Genomic DNA, 18,977 nt, shown 5'->3' with positions numbered 1-18,977 from the left:
GGAAAGCCTGGTAAATTATTTATAAGAGAAAAGTAAATTTATCCTTTAACATGTAGTAACAAACCAAGAGTGAGACCTGGACAACCAACCGGATTACAAACTATTTCGTAGTGTAGGAAGAAATTCAAAGACTCAAGATATATTAAGAATTTTGCTGACCTGTGGAAGGAAGAAAAACAAGAAAATAAGAGTCTGAGGTAGGAGAGGAAAGCATCAAGATTAAGATTGAACACTCCCTATGCTGATGAATTTGAGGAGGTGTTTGGTATGTTGATGAGTGAAGAGAAATACCAAGAAAGGCTCTTACTGCCCTGCTTTCCTTTTGAGACTGGGAAGAAACCTTTCAACTGGGGAGGTCTTGCACTGACAGGGGGTGGTCTCAGCAAGTAAAGACGATAGTATAGAGTGAATAAGCAGAGACAGGGATTATTTAATAGTCCCAAACTTCACTAACCTTGCTTGAAGTACATCAGCACACATGATTTGTTACATTTCCTTGATGATTAACAGAGGTCAGCCTAATTGAAAGCCTGTCAGTAAGATCTAAATGTCCTTAAATCGCCACCACCAATCCTAGTAGTCAGTGAGTTGATACCACAGCAGAGGATGTGGCATAGAAATCCTGGGCCAGAGCCTGTGGAGAGAATGTAAAAGAGGCTTAGCGAGCTTGGGGGGAAGGAGACCTAAAATGTCTCAGAGGTTTTTATAGAGGCCTAATGGGCCTTAAGCAAGACAAAAGAATGACCAGATCATGAGTTAAAGCAGCCAAGGGCTTCAGGAGCAATTAGTATCTCATCCAAGAAAGGAGCAGTCTTATCTCAGCTCTTCCTATCCAGGGAGCAACTCAAACCAGCCCCTCCACAGTGGATACTAGAAGGAACCAGTGGACCAGACATTGATATGTGGATGCCTCTCTCCTCTGATATCACAGAGTTACGGAAAGCCACTGTTTTCTCCATGTACAAGGAGCAGGGAGAGGAGTAAAATCAAACAAGAAGCATTAGAATCAAAGGAACTTATTAAGGAGAAGAAATCATCAGAGCATCTATCAAAATAATTTGCTTTCCTTTCTACTCAGTCTAAATCAAGGAAATTTTAATCTGGCTATGTCAATGTTTTCTTTGTAAAAACCATTCATATGCAGAAATATTATTAGCAATTTCCTTGTTTTGTTACTGATTTGTTTTGACTTTTTAAACCAGGATATTTTGTTTCTCTACCCTTATTGAAGTTTACAGGAAGGAATGTTAATATCAACTTCAAACTTTAATTTAATGTACTTTGAGAAAGTTTTAAACATAACATATAAAAAAAACCATATTTCCATGTATTTGTTCCTGATTTTACATTCTAAAATGTACATTTTCAGGTACCTATGTACAAAAACATATTAGCAATGCCAAGGTATCACATATATATGTTATATTATGAAAAATTAAAGTACATTTCATTTGTAAAGTTATACAAAAAACAAAATATTGACCAATTGTATTGATTGTCAGTGATTCTTCATCTTTTGTTAAAGAAAAGGCTGCTTGTTTTCTAATGATTTTGATACAGCTTGTAAAAGGGAAAAACAATGATAAGTACAAAAAGGATTCAAGGATAAAAAGGAATACAGAAAACAAGTGCTTCTTTTTGTATGATATTCTTAAGAATAATCACACAATTTAGCTCTCAGTTTTAGGATAATTTGAATATCACATGTTCATGCTTGTATTCTACTAATTACAGAAGACAACCATTCTTAGTTGATGGGTAAAATGTTATTCTTATTAAATGGACACCTGGGCTTTTTTTCCCACTCTTCCAATGTACAAAAAACAAATGACAGCCCTAATTTATTCTGAGATTTTCCTCCATTTTAACCAGCCAGCCTCTACGTCAATCCTACTCTTAATCCATAATAATGAGACTGTTTAATTCTCTAATCATGAAGAAAAAGATGTTCACCTAAAAAGACATAGCAATGTGTGCAGCACTCAGACACCTGTTCAACATTTCTTTGTGGGTGGATTTAGCATAAAAATATTCTATGACATTTGTTAGTTAAAACTGACATCTTTAAGTAAGTAGACATTGAAGGTGACATACAAGCTTCAATTAAGTTGCATGCCTCCAGATCCGCTTGTGCTCCTACATACATTGAAGTTAGGTTTTCATCTATATAATCATTCTAAATATCTTATTACTGTAAGAAATACAGTCAGGTATATTTAATTTTATTGACTCTGGCCTATGACTAGATCATTTTATGTTTTATTTAATAGTATGATACAATTATTTACCATAATAAGCTCAATCTTGTCCCAATTTCATCTGGTTGACTGTTCTGTTTTTGTTGTTACTATTTTACTTTCTTAAGTCACTCCTTATTCCTTTTTCCTTTCCCACAAGTATTTTGCTTTTATCTTTGTTTTATGTCTCCCCCCTACACTAGGAATAACATGCCCACTTTCTCCCTTTTGGAATATGAAGAATTACCATGTCATGCCTGTCTCACCATTGTATCTGGAAGCAGGTAACCATTTTATTAGCTCGTCAGCTCCACAGACAAAGAGGATTTTTGCCCCAGGATTCATCATACTCCAAGTCTCACTCATACCTGATTTATATGATTTAAGATAATTTAACAGCTGAGATTTAGGATTTATATAAGATTTTAGATTTAGAGTTGATGCTGTAATTTTTTTTTTTTTTTTGCGGTGCGCGGGCCTCTCACTATTGTGGCCTCTCCCGTTGCAGAGCGCAGGCTCCGGACGTGCAGGCTCAGCGGCCATGGCTCACGGGCCCAGCTGTTCAGCGGCATGTGGGATCTTCCCGGACCAGGGCACGAACCCGTGTCCCCTGCATTGGCAGGCGGACTCTCAACCACTGTGCCACCAGGGAAGCCCTGTAATAATATTTTGAGAATTTGGGGGATGTTTGGTTGGAGTGAGTGTATTCTGCACATGGGATGGACACAAAGATATTTGAGAATAATAACTTCTTTAACATATGGTGCAGGAATATGAGAAGAAATATCTCTAAGTCCTAACCTTTTGTACCTGAGAATATACCTTGTTTGGAAATTAGTCCTTTGCAGATGTATTAAACTAAGGATCTCAAGATGAGATCATCCTGGATTTAGGATGGACCCTACATCCAATTGTGAGTGCCCTTATGGGAGACACAAGAGGAAAAGACACAGAGATACTTAAAGGGAAAAGCTATATGAAGACAGAGGCAGAGATTGGAGTGATGTATCCACATGCCGATGCATATCAAGATGTGCCAGCAGCCACCAAAAGTTAGGAGAGTGGAACTGAACAGATTCTCAGAGACTTCGGAAGGAACCCTATCCTGCTGACATATTGACTCTAGACTTCTGGTCTCCAGTATTGTGAGAAAATAAGTTTTTGATGTTTTAAGATTCCAAGTTTGTGCTAATCGTTACAGCAGTACTAAGAATATATAATCATCTTACCATATGATCTACAATCACACTCCTAGATATTTACACAATTAATTGTAAAACTTACAGCCATGGAAAACATGCATGAAAAGGTATATAGCAACTTTATTCATAATCACCAAAGCTGGAATCAGCTGTTCAATAGGTGAATATGTACACAAACTGTGGTGTATCTATTCAGTGGGATATTTAGCAAAAGATTTTTTTAAAAAAGCAAGCAACAAAAGAAATTGATGAATCTTAAAATGTATATTAGTAAGTTAATGAAGCCAGTCTTAAAAAGCTACATACTATATGCTTCCAATTATGCAGCATTTTATAAGAAGTAAATCTATAGCAATGGTAAAAAGACTTACATTTGCCAAGAGTTTGAGTGAGAGTGGTATTGAAAGGGAATTGAATAGAAGGGGTTTTTAGAACAGCAAAACTGTTCTGTATGACATTATAGTGGTAAATACAAAGCATTAAGCATTGTCAAAAAACCCATAAAACTTCACAGCACAAAGATACAACCCTGAAATATGTAATTTAAAAAAATCATTTAGAAGTTTGAGGATTTTAAGATGGAATGCAGAATGTTACAAAACTACCAAACTGCATTATTCATTCTCTTGATAGTGTCCCATGATTCATGTAGGTTTTCTTCACTCTTTTTTATTCTTTTTGATTTTAGTATCCCTAAATGGCTAACTTCAAGTGATCTGTCTTCAAGTTGGTTGATTATATTTTTTGCATGATCAAGTCTGTTGAATTTATTGAATTTTTCAGTTCTGCCATTTAATTCTTTAGCTCCAGGATTTTTGTTTGGCCTTTTATGGTTTCTATTTCTTTATTAAATTTCTCATTTTGTTCATGCATTGTTTCCTGATTCTGTTTAGTTGTCTATCTGTGTTCTCTTGCATTTTGTTCAGTTTCTTTAAGATAATTATTTTGAATTTTTGCCAGGCCAATCATAATTTCTTTAAGTGTAGGTTACTCAAGCTTTATTAGTTTCACGGTATCATATTTACCTTATTCTTTGTGATCCATGTAGCCTTATGGTGTCTGTGCATTTGAAGTAGCAAACATCTCTTCTAGTCTTTACACAGTGGTTTTAGCAGGTAAAAGGCCTTCTCCTCTCAGATCCCCAGGGTGATGGGATTACCTCTAGAACTGCAGTCTAGATGAGTTGGAGCCAGTTAAAAGGCTGTCGCTGAGTCTGCAGTGGGGTCTTCTTGTTTCCAGGGCTCAGGTTGGTATAGATTCTATCTGGTGGGTAAATCTTCCAAACCCAGTGGCTCCTGGAGTTCAGCTGAGAGGGATAGAGCCAGCCAATTGGCCACGTCAGTATCCATACCCAGGGCCAAGTTCTGCATGCCTTTAGTGAAGCTCTTTTATGTTTTTTTTTTTCTTCTGCTTGCTAAAGAAGGGGTAAGGAGGCTATGGTGGGTGGTAGGTAGAAATAAAAAGGAAGAAGTAGTTCCCAGTAGTTTAACTGTTTCTACTAAAAAATTATGTTCCGTGTAATATGACTTCTCCTATGAATCTCCACAGTCTTCTTATTGTATTTCTTTGGGAAAATGGTGTTGAGACTAAATCTTTTGTCGAGTTTTCATCAGATTTTAACAAAGGCTGTGCACTGTATATCTTGAGTCACAACTTTTTTTTAGAAAAGTTAAAAATTTCCAAAATAATAAATAAATAAAATAGCCTTTTGATATCTGAGAGGTAGAAAGAGAAGGTATAGTATTAGCACAGGTATAAGATGATCAATCTAATGATAAGATATCAATGTATTTGTCAAATTCCAAGCACATTACATTTCTTTGATGTTAGAAAAACAACTGACAGTTGTGGAAATTTACTTGCTGTGGAAATCAAAAGTTGTGGGTTCAAATTCTAAACATATACTAGCTCTGTGACTTTGGGCAAGCTGAGTACACTTTTGAATTTCTTCACAAAATTACAATAATTGTACAAGCCATGTCTCAGGGTTGTTTGAGAAACAAATGATAAAATCATACATAAAATTATTTGGCAAAACTACAAAACACTTTTTGATGTGGGATTCTTAGAGAAAGTGATGTTGTGCAGCATATGTGAGAATAACAGGAAATTGTACACAAATAGTATGCTTTAGAATCCAATGTCATATATTTTAGCTCTGTTAGTTTGTGCTTTTCTATGAAATGAAAAGTGACTGCCACTGAAAAGTAGTGAAAAAAACATTGAATTTGATATAGACAGTTCTGGAACTGACATCTTTTTCTTTTATTTAACAGTGACTTGCTAGCTAAGCCTGCATTTTCTAATTTGTGAAATGTGGAGGGGGAGGCATGAAAACTTGTGTTGAATAGTGTTAAAGTGTATAAAGTACTAGCAGAGCTTCTAGTCCATTTCATGGACTCAATAGATTTCAGTTATTGTTATTTTTCTAGTTAATAAAATTTTGTAAATGTCATACTAAGGAAATTGGTAATCAAAACAAGATGGTAAAAATGATATATAGCATTAAAATTAGGTGCAACATGAATGCAAATTCATTTAACAAAGATCTGTTTTGCTACACATATATTTTGCTCTATTTCCAAAAGAGACTTTAGTGGCCATAACCATTGCATGTTGCATCAGTACTAATTAATAGTAATAAAACTAGTTCTCATTCAAGAGAACTTATTATTATAATTTTTGTCAAAAACAACTACTTTTTCTTCCTAGTTCAGGTTGGTATTTCCCTAAGGTAGTCTGATTTGGAGAACTGTACTTTCTAAAGGATCAATCAGCATCTTCTCTGTGAAACTGTAAAACAAATACTCTCCAACTCTCTAGGTTTATCAAGCCTTAACCAGTTCTCAATTTATTCCTTGGCTATGATTACAACCTCTGGATCAAGCAACATCCCGGCATTCTGCCACAATGTGCTTTCACTATACAAAAATGTTGCCAGGCAGTTCGTTCAAAGTGTCCCAAAGGGCAGTGTCTTGCAGCTTTTGCTCAAAAACTATTCTGAAAAAGAATATTCTCACTTTCCTCTTATTTTCTTTCATTACTTGATTTTTAAATGTTCCTATTAAGTATTGAGCAGAAACAATATATATAAACTAGGCGTAAGATATAAAGAACAATGAATGCATAATGCAAAGAATTTAGCACAGTGCTGACAAATGGAAAATGCTGAAAAAGGTGACTATTATTAGAAATTTTTTATACCTAAAAATGTATTTTCAGACTTTAAAAAAAAGGTTAGAAATATAAAGTGATACAGATACATTTGAACTTCCTCTAGTCCATTTAATCTCTTCCATTCTCCAAGGAAACTGCTATCCTGAAATCAGTATGATTTATGCATACAGACTTCTATATTGAGGTAGTTTATTCTTTATATCTGTGCATACTTTATTAAACCTAAACTAAAACAATCTTCGTTCATAAAGAATAATCTGAGGCATAGATTCAGAATTTGATCATAGTACCCAATAGTAATAATAATAGAAGTAATTATGATAGATAGCATTTATCATACGTTAGCTATGTTTTAGTTACTTCTTCTAGGTACTTTAACACAACTCTGTGATGTAAGCTTTATTATTGTGCCCATTCTACTGATGTTGTAACAGAAATCCAGACACTTTAAATGCCTTGGCAAAGAATAGAGTCTTAATGGGAACTCTGGAGTTTCAATACCAGAGCCCCCACTCCAATCTTCACTCTATATGCTTCTCAATAAAGCAAATACATAGTTTCATCAGTTGGTCTTTACTATTTACTGCTCAATGCTATGTTCTATAATTCTGATGGAAAATATAAAACAGTGATTTTGAGATGCCACTATCTATTGACCCTAATTCATCACTATTACTTCTCCCTTTAGATTTTAACGACTGTCCTCAAGCATCTCCTTTGCGGTTTTCAGAAATCAATCACACATCCTATTGCCCAAGAAACAGAGGCGTGTGGTTAGGAACTCTGTCACTTTCTTTTCCTGAATTAATAAAATTTAAAATTTTCTGTTTATTTTTTCCCTTGGCTCTTTCCTAAGAAGTACCCCTAGGCCTCACCAAAAATAAGATTTTAATTAGGCTCAAGATTAAACCAGCTCCCAAATTTTAGTAGCTGGCCTTAGTCTCACTCTTTCTCTCCAGAATTGTCCACTCAACCTTTCACCTTGGTCTGGTTTTGTATAGAAGCAGAACTCCTCTCATGGCCACATGGCCGTAGAGTTACCACTCTTCTTTTTTATAGCCAAGATTCTTTTAAGAAATGGACACTTGTTTTTTTCTTTTGTTCGTTAAATTGTTCTTGGCCACATAACTGCTTTAAAACTGCCATTATAATAATCACCTAAATTATTTTTATAAGAACTATTTAGTTAACAACCAAATACACAACACCCATCTCATTAATTTTACCTTCTCAAACACCAACATATGGTTGTTATGCAATTTTTAAATATTAACTCGTGTAGTATTCATAACAACCTTATAAGGAATACACTATTACCAACCCCCTTAATAAATGAGGAAATATCACAGGGAAATTAAATAACATCTAAGGTCATACAGCTAGCAAATGGCAAGCTAGAATTTGAATGCAATCATCTAATTCCAGAGCATTAACAGCTACTTTCAGTTGCTTCTTAAAACTTAGCATTTGAATACAATCAATAAAAAATACAGATAAGTTTAAATAACCTCCTTACTCCTCCCTCATCTCCCAGAGATAAGTAAACACGCTCTTGAATATGGTATCCGTCATTCCTTACATGGTTTTATATTATTACCAATCATGTAAGTATCTGTAAAATATACCTTATATAAATACTATGATATATTTTACAATTTCTTTTTATCAGTATGTTTTCATGATTTATACATTGACTTGTCTAATATATTCATTTTCATGGCTATATTGTTTCTGTAGTACCATAATTCATTTTTCCATTATACTGCTTAATTTAAAAATTTGTGTCAATAGTTTTTATTGTTATCGTAAGACAATGCTGCAGTAAACATTCTTCTACATCTCTTTTACACATATGTAAATAATTATTTCAGGATGCATAGGGAGAAATAAAATCGCTGAATCAAATAAAATGTATCATTTATTTAAAAGCTACTATTAAAATGATTTACAAATGGTGGTACCAATTTATGCTCTTATGAGAAGAGTCTGCATTATTTTTGCCAAGATTTGGCATTGCCAAACTTTTTACTTTTTATCAGGCTATTGGGTATAAAATGTTGAAATTTAATGAGTTTTTTAGATTATTTACAAGATTGAGCATCTTTTTCATGGGTTTACGAGCCACATGTGATTCCTTTCCTGTGAAATTCTTCTTCATGACATTTGGCAATTATTTGCTTGCCTTGTTTGTCCTTTTACCAGGTGAAATGGCGGAGATGCTTATATATTTTGCATATAAATATAATAATTTATTTTTCTTGCAAATATCCACTCACGGCTTGCCCAATTGTTCTTATTATGGTGTTGTAAAAGTAATATGATACTTTTAATATTAATGCTCTCAAAATCACCAACTCTTTATTTCCTTTTGTTATGAATTGGTTAAAAATATTTTCCAACCCTAAGATGAATAGAGCTTTCTCTAAGTTATTCTAATAAGTAAAATGTGACTTTCCACAGTTTAGCCTTTAAAATATTAATTTTTTTCATATGATGAAGAGTAGTAGATGTATTTTTCCATAGATATAAAAATTTGCCTTGGCACCATTTACCAAATAGTCTATACAGCACCCCAAAGGTTTTTGAACAGTTTTATGTAGCGTATAGACGTCGGTAGTATAGATACTAAAGACTTAGAAAAAAAATGAAAGTTCATTTGCATGTATTTTCCAATTATTTAAAAATTTTGAATAGGTATTAAATTGTTTCTTTGTTTCAGCACCTCTGATTTACAGTTGCTAAATTTAGCAAATAGAAATATGAGAGGTTCAGATAAATTTGAAATTCAGATAAACAATGAATACTTTTCCACGCTGAGCATGCCTCAAACATTGCATGGTATATACTTATACTAAAAAAATTCACTTTTTATCTGAAATTCAAATTTACACAAGAGTTCTGTATTTTATCTAGCAACATTATTCTTATTGAAACAATTATAAAATTAAAAGTTTACTTTGTGCTTCTAATTGAAAGAAAAGTAAAATTAGAAGTTAATTGTGGAAAAATTCTCAAAGCTGAAACTTTAAAATAAATTTGAATAAACTTTCAAATGTATCTTATTGGGAATTTGCTGCATTTACTACTTAATTTTGCACTGGTCTTTTGAGACATTCTATGCAAGTGCAGTTTTCTGAATTTATGGTTCTCTTTTATTGAAGTGTAGTTGATTTACAATGTTCTGTTAGTTTCAGGTGCACAGCAAAGTACATATATATATATGTACTTATGTACATATATGTATATATATATGTCTTCTTATATATATTCTTTACTGTTTTTTTTGTTTTGTTTTGTTTTGTTTGTTTTTTTTGCGGTACGCGGGCCTCTCACTGTTGTGGCCTCTCCCGCTGCGGAGCAACAGGCTCCGGACGCGCAGGCTCAGTGGCCATGGCTCATGGGCACAGCCGCCCCACGGCATGTGGGATCCCCTGGACCAGGGCACCAACCCATGTCCCCTGCATCGGCAAGCGGACTCTCAGCCACTGCGCCACCAGGGAAGCCCTATATATTCTTTTATAAATATATATATATTATTTTTCAGATTCTTTTCCATTACCACTTATTACAAAATATTGAATATAGTTCCCTGTGCTATACAATAGATCTTTGTTGTTTATTTTATATATAGTAGTGTGTTTCTATTAATCCCCAAGCTCCTAATTTATTCCTCCCCCACCTTTCCACTTTGGTAACCATAAATTTGTTTTCTATGCCTGTGAGTCTCTTTCTGTTTTGTAAATAAGTTCATTTGTATCATTTTTGTTTGTTCATTTGTTTTTTTTAGATTCCACATATGTGTTTTCATATGCTATTTGTCTTCCTCTAACTTATTTAGTATGATAATCTCTAGGTCCATCCATGTTGTTGCAAATGGCAAAATATCATTCTTTTATGAGTAGTATATATATATATATATATATATGAGTAGTATATATATGCACGCAGGTATATATATATATATATATACAGAGACATGTCATATATATATGTCATATATATATATATATATATATATATATACATATATATATATATACATACACACAGAGAGACACACACACAATGGAATATTACCTAGCTATAATAATAATGAAATCTTCACTTTGCAACAACAGGGATGGACATAATAATAATAAGCTTCATGAAATAAGTCAAACAGAGAAAGACAAATACTGTATGTTATCACTATATGTGCAATCTAAAAAGTAAAACAAGTGAATGTATATAATAAAACAGACTTACATATATAGAAGTGAGGAAGGACAAGATAGGGGTATGGGATTAAGAGATACAAACTACTTTGTATAAAATAGATAAGCAACAAGGATACATTGTACAGCACAGGGAAATATAGCCATTGTTTTGTAATAACTTTAAAGGGAGTATATAAAAATATTGAATCACTGTGTTGTGCACCTGAGACTAATATATTATAAATCAACTACAATTCAATAAAAAAGGAACTGTCTTCCTTGTCTTTTGTTAAACTTGTATATTTTACTCTCAAAAGTTTATATCAATAAACAAAATAATAATGATCTTACTAAATGTAAAGGTAAGAACTCATCTCTCCAGTTATATTAGATTAATTAGATAGTCATCCTCACCATAAAGCTTAATTAGGAGAATAATAAAGCTGGGCAAACATGTAGATAATTCAGTCCTTTGGTGGCAACTGTCTCTTAATATTCATTCATCAATGCTCCCAATGATGCTGATGAATCCTCAGAGACACCACCCCACCATGTTCTCTACTTTGTTTGTATCAATGAATTTGGTAAAGTAGCAGGATACAAAATTAATGCACAGAAATCTCTTGCATTCCTATACACTAATGATGAAAAATCTGAAAGAAAAATTAAGGAAACACTCCCATTTACCACTTCAACAAAAAGAATAAAATACCTAGGAATAAACCTACCTAAGGAGACAAAAGACCTGTATGTAGAAAACTATAAGACACTGATGAAAGAAATTAAAGATGATATAAACAGATGGAGAGATATACCAGGTTCTTGGATTGGAAGAATCAACATTGTGAAAATGCATATTCTACCCAAAGCAATCCACAGATACAATTCAATCCCTATCAAACTACCAATGGCATTTTTCACAGAAGTAGAAAAAAACATTTCACAATTTGGATGGAAACACAAAAGACCTCGAATAGCCAAAGCAATCTTGTGAAAGAAAAACGGAGCTGGAGGAATCAGGCTTCCAGACTTCAGACTATACTACAAAACTAGAGTAATCAATACAATATGGTACTAGCACAAAAACAGAAATATAGATCAATGGAACAGGATAGAAAGCCAAGAGATAAACCCAGGCACATATTGTCACCTTCTCTTTGATAAAGGAAGCAAGAATATACAATGGAGAAAAGACAGCCTCTTCAATAAGTGGTTCTAGGAAAACTGGACAGCTACATGTAAAAGAATGATATTAGAACACTCCCTAACACCATACACAAAAGTAAACTCAAAATGGATTAAAGACCTAAATGTAAGGCCAGACACTATAAATCTCTTAGAGGAAAATATGGGCAGAACACTCTATGACATAAATCACAGCAAGATCCTTCTTGACCCACCGCCTACAGAAATGGAAATAAAAACAAAAATAAACAAATGGGACTTAATGAAACTTAAAAGCTTTTGCACAGCAAAGGAAACCATAAAGAAGGTGAAAGACAACCCTCAGAATGGGAGAAAATATTTGCAAATGAAGCAACTGACAATGGATTAATCTCCAAAATGTATAAGCAGCTCATGCAGCTCAATATCAAAAAAACAAGCAACCCAATCCCAAAATGGGCAGAAGACCTAAGTTGACATTTCTCCAAAGAAGATACACAGATTGCCAACAAACACATGAAAGGGTGCTTGACATCTCTAATCATTAGAGAAATGCAAATCAAAACTACAATGAGGTATCACCTCACACCAGTCAGAATGGCCATCATCAAAATATCTACAAACAATAAATGCTAGATAGGGTGTGGAGAAAAGGGAGCCCTCTTGCACTGTTGTTGTGAATGTAAATTGATACAGCCACTATGGAAAACAGTATGGACGTTCCTTAAAAAACTAAAAATAGAACTAACATATGATGCAGCAATCTCACTACTGTGCATATACCCTGAGAAAACCATAATTCAAAAAGAGTCATGTACTACAATGTTCATTGCAGCTCTATTTACAATAGCCAGGGCATGGAAGCAACCTAAGTGTCGATCGACAGATGAATGGATAAAGAAGATGTGGCACATATATTCAATGGAATACTAGTCAGCCATAAAAAGAAATGAAATTGAGTTATTTGTAGTGAGGTGGATGGACCCAGAGGCTGTCATACAGAGTGAAGTAAGTCAGAAAGAGAAAAACAAATACCATATGCTAACACATATATATGGAATCTAAAAACAAAAATAAAATAATATTTCAGAAGAACCTAGGGACAGGACAGGAAGAAAGACAGAGAGGTAGATAATCTACCTGAGGACACGGGGAGGGGGATGGGTAAGCTGGGACAAAGTGAGAGGGTGGCATGGACATATATACACTACCAAACGTAAAATAGCTAGCTAGTGGGAAGCAGCTGCATAGCACAGGGAGATCAGCTCGATACTTTGTGACCACCTAGAGGGGTGGGATAGGGAGAGTGGGGAGGAGACACAAGAGGGAGGGGATATGGGGATATATGTATATGTATAGCTGATTCACTTTGTTATACAGCAGAAACTAACACAGACTTGTAAAGCAAATTTACTCCAATAAATATGTTAAAAAATAAAAAATAAATTACATTCTAAAGACATCAAAGAATAAAAAAAAATCACACACATACTGAAAATGATCATTAAAAGGAAATATATACTCTATAATGTCAAATCCATAAATAGTTTTTCTGAGTGAACGTCAGTGGCATATCAGATTTGACTATTTGGCTTTGAATAGTAGCTAAGTATTGATTTTGAGCAAGATACACACACTTTCACACACACAATGGATTAATAATGTCTGCATCACAGGGATGTTCTGACTAAATGCACATAAAATTTCTAGCATGATATTTTTCTCATTTAATGAACACAATTAACAATATCTTTTCCTGCCTTTAGGTAAAATTGAAAAAAAAAAAAAACCCTGAAGCATTCATTTTAACTGTCTTTTATAATACTCCTTGACTTGTGCTTGATGTAAAAAATTTCTAGGTATCCTGATTCACGCCTATATATCTTTATATATATTTCATAGAGTGATGTGATTTAGTAAACATTTTTCAAAAGGCAAATATAAAACATATTTTTATACATTAACTTGTACTTAGCTTTATGTATTATAATGATTGACTGATTAATTTGAATTTTCTTCAAGTATTATATTACCTTTTGCATTGTAATTTAGAAATATATCGATTCAGAATTCATCATACAAACTAAGTTAAGGCAAATACAATTACATTGCCAATATAGTGATAAAATAAAGTAATATAACATCATTTCCAATAGATTTTTAAAGGAAAGTAGATTTGCTCACATAATGTAATGGCTGATGGCTGTCTTCAGAGTATGAAACTCTGTGGTATTGAAATATTCCATTTCCTTTCTGGCACTTGCTATAAATGTGCATGACAACTGCTTTCATGCAGGTGAACAATGGAATTACATTTTAATCCTCACTCTAAAAGAAGGATTGGTCACAGAGAAAAGTGACTTCAATTATTTTCTAAAAAATAAAAGGTGAAGGAAATTGTACTACTTATACAATGGTCGTTTCCTACACAGTGACATTTCATTCAACATACATCATTCTAAAAAAATAAAATGAATTGACAAGCTCTTATGCTCCACATATCCTTAGAGTCCTCTCAGTTCCAAAAGGAAGACTCTTACTATTGATTTTTTTTTCTTTTTGGTAGAAGCATAATTCCATATCCTTCAGCTCTTAGTCATTATAGATGACAATAGGATATGAGGAATGACAGCAAGATGCCTTATTTTCAAAGTAATTTTCTACTTTGAATGAAAGTCTTTCAGTATCTTTGCCAGTACAGTATAGTACTGGGGGAAAGTAAAATAATAAATTAAAAAATGTTTCCCAATCCAGAATATATTATCTCTTCTGATTCTCTCAAAACCATGTGAAATAGAAAAGGCAATGATAAATGAGAACATCACATTTCAGAGAGAATGACATTCACATAGTAGCATTATACATTTTTAGAACTGTATTTTATTCTTTTTTTCTGCTGTACCACATAATTATTCTTTCTTCCTTTCCCCTTCTGCCTGAGGTTAAGCTAATATTAAAGTGGAGTATTTATACATGATCTCATCTCTAAATAGCTTTACTTTTATGTAAAATTGACATTAGATATTGTAAGAGAATAGAAAATATATACATTGATCTCTGCCCCTGGTTCCTGGCACAGAGCTCCTAAAACTCTTGTAATTTCCTAAGTGAAGCACTAGGAGCATCCTTTGTTCTAATATATGATTTTTCATCCCAAGTAAATGACACAGAGCTCCTATATCTTTTAGAATTTCCTGGGTGATAGCTGTGCCTTTTGTTTTCATGAGGTGACTCTGGGTGGGCTCCTGGATGAGGTCTGGTCACCAGAAAGGGCAAGCCATGATTAGAGGCTTAGAATTTTCAGCTCCACTCCCAATTCTCTAGAGAGGGGAGAGGAGCTGGCAGTAGTATTAACGATCAATTCATGCCTTCATGATGAAGCCTCTATAAAAATCCCAAAATTATAGGATTTGGAGAGCTTCCATTTTGGTGAACACATCTTGCCTACCAGGCAGGAGATGCACCCCATATCCATGGGAACAGAATCTCCTATACTCAGTATAGGAGCTCCCAGGCCTCCCTCTATATATCTCTTCATCTGACTGTTCATCTGTATCTTTTTTCATATCATTTATTACATAATAAATTGGTAACCATAAGTCTTTCCCTGAATTCTGTGAGCTGTTCTAGCAAATAATCAAATTCAAGGGGGAGAAAATCATGGGAACCTCAGGTTTATAGCCCAACTGGACAGAAGTTGTGGGTAATCTGGGGACCTACTACTTGTGGTTGGCATCTGAAGTGGGGGGGGGTCAGTGGTCTCTTAGGATCAAGCCCTTAACCTGTGGGATCTGATGTTATCTCCAGGTAGATAGTGTCAGAATTTATTTAAATTGTACGACACCCAGCTGGTGTCACAGATAACCACTTGTTGGTGTGGGGAAAAATTCTCACACATCTGGTGTCAGATGTGTTGTGAGTGTGAGTAGTGTGAGAGTAAAGGAGAGACACGCAGGAGAAGTGGATTTTCTTGTAGATATCGTTGAAGAACACAATAGTTCTATGCAATGAACAAATGTTTACTGAAAATTCAACGTCTGTATTAGCGTAAAAAATGTGTCTATCTCCTGTGTCTCTCTAAACTTCAGCGTCTCAAAGCCACCTTTTATTGCACTACTCAAAATATGTTCTCACATCTCTAGGACCTCATATTTATTTTCATTTCTTTTATGTCAGATTAGATGATACTCACAAAATCATGGAAATAAACTGCTCCTTGGTCTTAGCATATTTCTTTATTACTTACACATTTTCATCTCTCAACCAAAACTGTAATCTCTTTGACATAATAATGTTACAATTACTATTTGTAATTCCTAGAGCACATACCTCAAATCAGTACATAATTATTGATAAGAGGAAAATGAAAATATTTAAAAATTAATGATAGGCAGATAGATATAAAGATAGAATGAAAGGAAACTGAATGTTAATACCAGTTTTTAAGCCAGAAACTTCATGAGAAGGAAGCATATAGGATTCTCCTTGGAGAGAGGTAATCTCTGAAAATTGAGCTAGTCAAAAATCTCTAGTATGGGCTTCCCTGGTGGCGCAGTGGTTGCGAGTCCGCCTGCCGATGCAGGGGATGCGGGTTCGTGCCCCGGTCCGGGAGGATGCCACATGCCGCGGAGGGGCTGGGCCCGTGAGCCATGGCCGCTGAACCTGCGCGTCCGGAGCCTGTGCTCTGCAACGGGAGAGGCCACAGCAGTGAGAGGCCACAGCAGTGAGAGGCCTGCGTACCGGAAAAAAAAAAAAAAAAAAAAATCTCTAGTATGGCCCCTGTAACAGAAACCACTATCAATAGAGAAGAATGCGGGCAAGGAACAGAGTTTATTCATTATTTAGTCTCTAGTGTTTATTATAATATGTTATAGGCACATAAAATGTGCTCCTTTTCTAATTATTTGGTAGAAAGTTGCCACTATAACTTAATCATAAACTTTCTTAAAACCACAATTTTAAAGAAAATTTCCATTTAGCTTTAACATTACCACAGAAAAATGAAATAGCATATGCATAATATCTTGAGATACGTGGGAAATAAAAAAATTAGAGATATGTCAAGTGTTATTAATAACACTATCAATGTGTTTTTCCTTATTTGAATTCAAGCTGCTGATAGCTTAAAAAATACTATGAGCAAAAATACTAGTTTTAAGTTGATATTAATATTTATAAAGGAGTTTTCATATCCTTAATTGGATATGAAACCTAAACCATCCAAACATCATCATCATTAATTTAGAAATAAGGGAATTAACATTCAAAGAGTATGTTTCAAATGGTTAGGAATAGAGACCACGTATTGAGCGCATTTCATTATATTATTTTTCTTTCCTCAAACAATGATAGTTAGAACTGTAATAAGTGATAGACTGTGTTGACTTGATTGACTTCTTTTGTTTGGGATTATACATATTTGTAGTTTTTGATAACCAAAAATTGAATATTTAGTCATTTATATACTGTTCACTATGTGACCTCCCATCCCTATCAAATACCATATCATGTTTGAGATGATAATATTACTCAGAACTATAATAATTATTTATGAGAAGTAATAGCATTAACGCCAGGGAAAATAGAATATTTTTATTTTTAAAAATAAAACAATAAACAATAAAACAAGGATAAAACAAAATATTAAACCCAATACATATAAGGCAATCAGCATACTTTTTAAAAAAATAGGTTAAATAAATGATTTCCCAGAAAAGTCAAATTTGCAGTCATTAATTTGCAGTCCTGAATATTCTATAAACATAATCTAACAATAACCTAATCAATTTAACATTTTTCTACAAATAACCAATGAAAACTGCTAAAACATTTGTTAAATATTAGAATTAATATGAGCTGAAACACTTATTTTCATAGGAAATGCACTCATTAAAATAATAGGTTACTTTCCAGCTCTCAGATACCCTGATTTGGGCCCTATATATTAGCAATGATGTGGAAGTAATAGAATACTATGCAAATTAGCAGCGCAAAATACCATGGGTATAATAGATTATGAAGAGAAAATAATTAAAAAGGTTGGTTTTCAAGAATGATGACATTTAGAGCCCTTGAGAAACCATATTGCACTTGATATATTTATTAAAATGTAAAGTATTAATTTTAAAAACTTACATCCATAAGTGAAATTGTACTGACAAATAAGTCATGCCTTTCACTAATAAAGAGATCACTTTATCCCTGATGAAAAGTTATGAAGAAAGAACATTGAACAAATTCTTCACGTTAATGGTCATGTTATTTTCATTAGAATCTTATCACTATCTTATATCATTCTTCAACTCATGTCAGGTTTTCACTGTTACACTTCCCAGTTAACTTTATTCTTGATGTGACCATTGTAGACGCCATTTTAAAAACTGCAGAAAGCACCCATTTCAAAGAATGAGTTCAAATAACTTATTAAATCTAGCAGATGACCAATGCTCAGTACTTTTCCATGCCAGTAACACCCTTGGAAGCATCCCAGAGGTTTCACGTTGAATAAAGGTAGAAGAGAACCACACACACCTCTTCAGCAGTAGGCAGTGCACATCATTTACATTGCTGGAAAACTGTGCCATTGCATTCTGAATATACTCAGGAATATCAGTTCTGACGCTTGAGAATTCAACCCTATTTCAAAAGCACTACAATTAATTAACAAATAAAGTAATAACATCCTTTGTATGGAAAAAGGATTGCTCTTAAACAATTATCTACCTTGCATACCTGAAATTACTCTTTACAAAACTGCCTTTTACAGTGCTTTTTCCACTTAAATTATTTGACAATATAATCCATATTCATGCTGAAAACTATGGGGAAAGTGCAGAAAAATGAATAAGAAATTAATTTAGAGAAACTTTTGTGAAATAATTGGTTTGTAAGATAATAAGTATTGCTTGATAAAGATAATTTCTCATCCATTTCTAGTGTCATTAGATATGTACTACCCAGAATAAATTACAGCTTTTGTCTTTATAACTTGTAAAATACTT

Source organism: Delphinus delphis, chromosome 2 (assembly GCF_949987515.2).
Source record: "Delphinus delphis chromosome 2, mDelDel1.2, whole genome shotgun sequence".
Taxonomy (NCBI): domain Eukaryota; kingdom Metazoa; phylum Chordata; class Mammalia; order Artiodactyla; family Delphinidae; genus Delphinus; species Delphinus delphis.
This window is presented reverse-complemented; position numbering follows the sequence as displayed.